The following is a 7,185-nucleotide window of genomic DNA, read 5'->3' on the forward strand; positions in this document are numbered from 1 at the left end:
ACCCAGCGGATAGCTTCATTCCTCTTCTCTCTCTCCACTCTCAGCCTTTCACGGTCAGTTCCGCTCATTTCGTTGGCATGTATACTATACTCTGTTAAACCCCGGAAAGAAATATTGCAATGCTTCTCTCATCGCAAAAATAAACTGCGCGTGAACGAACGCTCAGTTTAATCAACCATTTTAGAAATAAACTGGCGCCTTCTGGTGGAAGACGGGGGGAGGGGGGGGGGGGGGGGGTTCCAGGATTCCTATGATGTAACAATGCTCGCATTAAGAACGAGAGGGGAAAAAGCGTTTTATGGCGAATTCCACTGGGCGTTTTGGAGCGCGCCGGGATCAGTTGACCAGATCCGGACTGGAGCACACGATCCGAACGAAGTCGCGCCGCCTACGGATGCCCAGTGGAACATGACCACTGCTCGGGGATCGGCGGATGCCTTCCCGTCATTCAACTGCCCGGGAATCCCCTTTCCGCGGCCGCCGCGGTCGTTTCGAAGTCGTTTTCGCAATCGCGGCGCTAACACGTGTTTGACACACGAGCGGCAGGAATGGCTCAGGCGCTTCTAGCAAAGGTTGCCGGAATGCCCGTAGCGCGGCGAAATACCTTCTCTTCTCCTCCCTGGAAAACGAACCAACTGTCGAGCCAAGGGGTAAGCAAGCGGCCATTACGAATTCTTCTGATGTCGAGACAATCTAGGAGCCCAGCCCGCGACGTGCTTCTTCTTCTTCTGAGGCGAAATGGGCGGGATCAGGCGAGATACCCCACGAGAGAGGAAGTACAGTGGAGCTAGAAGGGAAGTGTGCCGTGCGGCGGCGGAGAGCGGGTCCTTTTTGCGATGACCGTTCCGCCCGGTACGTGGGGGCGCTGCTGGTAGCAGGAGCGCTGCGGGAGCCGCTCAGATAGCTCTGCAAGCGGAATGTGCGGCTGGTTTTTGTATCGTTGGGACGGCGCGGTTGTTTATATTTGTTTATTAACTGCTGCTCTGCGTACTTATGACGAATTCTAGCGCTTCCGGAAGGCACAACCGCAGTTCTGTTGCGATAACGTGCATGCCCAAGGACACGCCTGGTCGTAGTGCATTGTTACCGTTTTGGCCAGGTCTTACCCCATTTAGAAATCTTAACGAGTGGTATCCCCCTATGTAATGCCTCAAAGGGCCCTTAGGGTAAATAAATAAAAATAAATACTATGCCACTATGTTCAAAACACCTTTGGCAGAATTTTAGGGCATTGACTTATATTAATACTTGACTCGTCAGTATCTATAGTCCATTTTGCATAGTTTGGCACACGAAGCTACCTGTGAATGCATTTAGGTGCTACTTTTGCTCTTCAGACTGGTCTCACACAAAGAAGACACCGACAAAACAAACATAACAGACTTATGGAATGCTTTATTTGTCATACAAATTTCTTCAGGCCAACCCTTCCTCCTTCTTGTTAGTCAAAAGAACGCCCCATTATAAGACGGGCACTTGTCAGTCAAAGGCTCTATACCTGTACCAGCGCACAAAGTAAGCTGGCTGACATTGTTGGCAGTGCCTCCGCCTCTTCTCGTGTTGCGAGTATCTCCTGGCGCAACTTTTTGCGTCTGATGAGAACATCGGCTGTAGCAGCAGTTGCCCCAGCTTGCATCGTAACCTGCACCTGCTTTTTCACAGCTATTTTGCTTTGTTGCGTAGAGAAATGAGTCCAGCACACGGCAGCAAAATTTCCGACCATACGTTTGGCCTGGTCAGCCCTGAAAATGAGTCTTTCACGAGCTTGATCAGGAAGTTCGACATCGTTCAGGAGGCTATTGCAACATCATTAGAAGCCGCTTCTGGCAGCATGTTGTCCTCTCGTCTTCGCTTCGAATTGGGGAACACCTGATCGCTGAGGTTGCGTTCCTTCCTTATTTTCGGCAGTGACTTTGATAAGTACTTAGAAGCATCTGGGAAAATAGTAAGAATGGCATCCTTTGTCAAGAGCGGTCGGTCACGGGGAATTTCAACGACCTTACCGTTGATCGTCATCTGAAAAAACCGCTAAATGAACCTTGGCTGAAAGTGGCGCTCGCGGACAACGCTGCACTCGTCGAGGGCTCGATCGCCTCTCTTTATGTTCCGCAACCATTCTTCACGGCGATCAGCTTCAAGCGGGATCCGAAACAAAGAGCGTGCCTCTTTACACGAGCGATAGCCGCTGCTGCAGTTCGGCACAAAACAGAAGCCGTCTCGCTTGTCACGCCGTCTCCCCGTCATCTTGTTTCATTTCAGTCCACACACACAGCACCACCACTGCTAAACTTAAATACAGCACAGTCAGGGTAACAGCACAGGCAACGAGGCCGACGAGGCACCGATCACACATAAACACAGCAGACTACCAACGCAACACCGTGTAAACATGTACGCACCGCCTCGCACGGTCACGCTCCTGTAGATCACAGCGCTCTCTGCGCTGTCATCGCTGCGGGGACCACCTCGCCTCCGTTGAAAGGCGCCGCGGACGGCACACTTCCCCTTCTAGGTCACTGTAGAGGAAGTCACGTGTGTGCGCCGAGGGCTGGCCCGGCTGGCTTCCGGTTGAATCCGCCGAAATCGTGGGAGCGACTTTTCTTGGATCCAGATCGAGATCTGGAGCGGGAGCTAATCGAAAACGACCAGTGAAACACGTCGGTCTCGATCCCGATCGCCCAGTGAAATAGGCTCGCTCCAGAAAAGTCGATCCCGGCGCGCTCCAAAACGACCAGTGGAATTCGCCATTAGAACGAAGTTGGGGGCAAAAAAGGTAAGCTACAATGGGGAAAAGAAAGCACCTTGAGGGGAGCCCAACTGTACGTTGCTGCAACCAGAGGTCGGCATTTTAGGTCGCCCTCACTCACCCTCACCCTCACAGCCACACTCACCTAAGCCCCTCACTTACCCTCACCCTCACAGCTACACTCACCTTCAGCCCCTCACTCACCCTCACCCTCACAGTCACATTCACCTTCAGCCCTTCACTCATCCTCACTAAACCTCACGCACTCACCGCCCTCACGGCCCTCACGCCCCTCACTCACTCATGGCCCTCACGCCACTCACCGCCCTCACGGCCCTCACCTCCCTCACGGCCCTCACCTCCCTCACGGCCCTCACCGCCCTCACGGCCCTCACGCACTCATAGCCCTCACGGCCCTCACGCCACTCACCGCCCTCACGCCACTCACCGCCCTCGCGGCCCTCACACCCCTCACGCCCCTCACGCACTGATGGCCCTCACGCCACTCAGGCCAGCTTCAGATGGGGCAATTTCGCCCAGAAACTTTACGACGCAACACCATCAACACGGGCCGCCCGCGATCACACGCAGCAACCAATTGCTGCAATTTGCCATCGTCATCATAAAATTTTATTTTTCTTGCACTGTTTAGACACAATTACGCGTTATAAACGTATTTTTATGCATTTAAATCTCGTTAAGAATGCTAATGCACCTTTCTGAAACAGTTTATTTCCAAAAAAACGATCGATTTCAAACCAGAACCAAGTCTTTCGGTGTCATCATCACCGGCACGAGGTATCACGTGAAAATTTTGCGTCCCTGATTGGATGCAGCCGCTTCGAACGTATTCGAATTGCTCCGAGTTGCTTGCTTATTTCGAGCCGGACCCGATCTCAGCAATTCGTGTCGATCAAGGGAAAGCTAGAGAACACCCCGCCATTACCACCAAAATTGCTGAGAAAGATGCTCGATCTGAAGGGGGCCTCACGCACTCATGGCCCTCACACCACCTCATGTACTCACCGCCCTCACGGCCCTCACGGCCCTCACGCCTCTCATGCCACTCACTACCCTCACGCACTCATGGCCCTCACACCCCTCACGCACTCACCGCCCTCACACCACTCACGCACTCATGGCCCCCACGCCACTCACCGCCCTCACGCCCCTCACGCACTCATGGCCCTCATACCCCTCACCGCCCTCACCGCCCTCACGGCCCTCACCACCCTCACGGCCCTCACGGCCCTCACCGCCCTCACCGCCCTCACGGCCCTCACGGCCCTCACGGCCCTCACGGCCCTCACCGCCCTCACGGCCCTCACGGCCCTCACTCACCCTCACACTCATGAATTTTCCTGGTTCAGAAACTCACTCACCCTCACCTCACCTGTGAAGATGAGGGTGAGTGAGGGTGAGTGAGGGCCCTCATGAGTGAGGTTTGCCGAGGTATGGCTGCAACTCAGCGGAGCCAGCGCGATCCACAGCTTCCTTGGTCGAGGGATCGCCCGCGCACGCTTGAGCGCGTGCTCACGTATTTTTCGTACCAGAACCTCCTGCACCAGCGATTTCCCAAAATTGGTTCGTTGCCTCTCTCCCCAAATGTATCGCTAGTGATCCGGACCAGATGCCGAAGTTGCAGAGCTTGCCGTTATCTGATTGAAAAGTTATAACTCGAGAAGCGATTGTGGGAAACTTTCAATTGGGAAATGGCGGCCGACAAGGCTCACGGATGCGTGGAGTTGAATGGCGTCGACCACCAGAAACGGGCCCCATTTTCTCGTTGAACATTCTCGAAAATCGCGCATTCTTTAAACAAAAGATAACGACGAGTCTCAAAAATTGCGTGAATTTGGCCCGAACCGCTAGCGCCACGATTGGGTGGAAACTGAATGTTCGGCGATGCGTCCATCATTTTTGCGGTAAGGAAAAAAAAAAAAAAAAAAAAAAAGACACTTTATGGTTGTTTTTTTTTTTGCCTGTGGTACGTCGATACTCTCCAAACGCCCATAAACAGATACGCGACGCGGCGCAAAAAAAAGAAGAAAAAAAAAGCTTTTCCAAAAGAATTTTTTTTTTTGTGTATTTTAGGTTTTTTTTGTTCATGCCGCCATTGTGCGTTGGAGATTGATAGCTCGGGTGCTTTCTCGTTTCCCGTGTAGTGTTTACTGAACGTTTTTGGCACGCCGTTGTAAAATGTTGGCCGACAGAGCTAGCCCTCGAATGCATGGAGCTGAATGCAGACTTGTACGTAATCCGTTACAAGTAACGAAATTACTTGTAATCCCTTACATTTATCAGTAATTTCGTAACGGAATAATTACATATTTTCTAGAGTAATTTTAAAGTAATTCCCTTACATTTTTGACATAACGGATTCCTTGTAATCCGTTACATTTTTTTTTTTTGTCAGAACGACCCCCGCCCCCATTCTAAATAATTTGTTTTTCTTTTTCATTTTTGTAAAGTCGAGCGCAGTGACACTGTCACGCGAATCGACCAGCGCAAAGGGAGGCTTGGCACTCTTCAGTTCCGCAAAGCCTTTTTTTTTTCTTTTGCAGCACCAACCCCCTGAATCTATCATTTTGTTAAACCCTAACAACAATGTAAAAAAAAAAAAAAAATATTCAAATGAACAATTCACGAAAAAAAAAAAAAAAAGAGAGGGGGGAGCAAGTATATTTCCGCTTTTTTTTTTAGTCCCTTTGTTTTTCTTTGCGATCGAAGACAGGGAGAGGAGGACACCAAGTGATTGTGCGCCTCTTCAAGAAGCTCGAGGTGGTTAGTGCACTGAAAAGAATTAACAATGTCCTCTCGGATATAGTGACTTCGACCATTTTCATAATGTCACAACAGGAGACAACGCTCCGTCTACCCTACCCTTTTGTGAGTCAGCTTTTTGCGAGCATTTAGAAAATTGTAATAGTCTTCCCTTCTACTTCCTGTTTTGCCCCAGCAGGACGCATCTTATCTCAAGCACATATTTTATTAATAAAACATAATGGTGGTTGACGTAGACTTGATATTCTGGGCTTGATGAGAGAGTGGAACTCGTGAGTCGGGTTATAGCGCGGCTTACTTAGTACTCTACCCTTCGCTGTCCGTGGCATCAGTGGACGTCTATCTGGACAACACCGGAAAAACTGCAGTCGGTTCGCGCTCCGTGCGTTTTTGAACGGCACCAAGAAAGGTACACACGGCAAACGTGCGTTCACATTTCCTTGTTTTAACCGACGTTCTAATTAATTGTTATGAGTCTCCTTCTTTTTTCTTTTATTACTTATATTTATATACTGGAAACTTTTTTTTATTCACCAACGTCTCAAGTGAGGCTCGAACTGTTCAGAACCAAATGAAGAAGAATATCAAGCCAAACATTATTTCTTATTTAATTATCACCTTACTCTTACAACTATGTTTTGCTATTGATGACTTCTACAGCTTCGCGATTTTGAGAATGGAGAATTTTTGTAGATCGGTCCGATGACTCCGATAACGATATCCGATACTTCGCCGCCGTCTTTGCGTATGCATCATATTAGGGAGTTTTCGTAGACCGCGCTGCCCCCTCCGCTAAGCGTTCCGCAACGAAGAAGTTGCTACTGCGCCTGCGCGCCGATAGCCTCGACTGTGGAGTTTCCGCTATCGTAGCGGGTTGCGGAGGGCCTTGCGGGACGGCGAAAACGATTTACGAAAACTCCCTATTGTTATCGGGTACCGCTATCGTGGGTATCGGAGGTATCGGAAGGATCTACTAAATCTCTCGAATAGCAGGCAACGGCTGCAACGACGAAGCTTTGATCTACATTCAAGGCAAATAGTACTTCCCTTGCTTCGCTGAAAAAGTTCAATGCAGAGCATGAAGCATTCCTGAGGGCCAATATGGCACTCCCATCCAGTGCATCAGCTCAAATGGTGCTCAGCGTAGCAGTCGACATATTGAGTAAGAGATAATGCAAGATGTCTGACGAGACATTCGAGAGCCAGCTGTTGCTCAAAATATTCAAGGTCATTAAATGGAACAGGTGGCAAGAATAAGAACTTGAATAACCCTCTCCCCTTCGTTTCTTACTTGAGGACAATGATGTTAAAAGTAACGCCACGAAAGTAACGGATTACTTTTTGTGGGTAACGGTCAGTTACTTTCATGGGAGGGTAATTGTAATTGTAATAAATTACAATTTAGCCTTGAGTAATTGTAAATGTAATTCCTTACTATTTTTCAGTAACGTGTACAAGTCTGGCTGAATGGTGCCAGTTACCAAGTCGCCATTTTCCCGTTGACATTTTCAGCAAATCTCTCATAACGTTTCAGTGAGATAATGGTTAGTTCCGAAACTTGCGTCTGGTGTGGACAGCTAGCGCTACATTTTGGAGTACATTTATTTTTGCGATAAAAAAAAAAATAAAAAAAAGCTTCTTTTTTTTTGGGGGGG

General features: G+C 49.4%; 1 pseudogene; it reads right to left on the bottom strand.

The window, feature by feature from the left end:
• Window positions 1-1,445: 1,445 nt before the first annotated feature.
• Window positions 1,446-2,244, bottom strand: LOC121834785 (annotated as a pseudogene).
• Window positions 2,245-7,185: the final 4,941 nt, after the last annotated feature.

The sequence above is a fragment of the Ixodes scapularis genome, unplaced genomic scaffold (genome assembly GCF_016920785.2).
Source record: "Ixodes scapularis isolate PalLabHiFi unplaced genomic scaffold, ASM1692078v2 PGA_scaffold10__122_contigs__length_95168666, whole genome shotgun sequence".
Classification (NCBI taxonomy): domain Eukaryota; kingdom Metazoa; phylum Arthropoda; class Arachnida; order Ixodida; family Ixodidae; genus Ixodes; species Ixodes scapularis.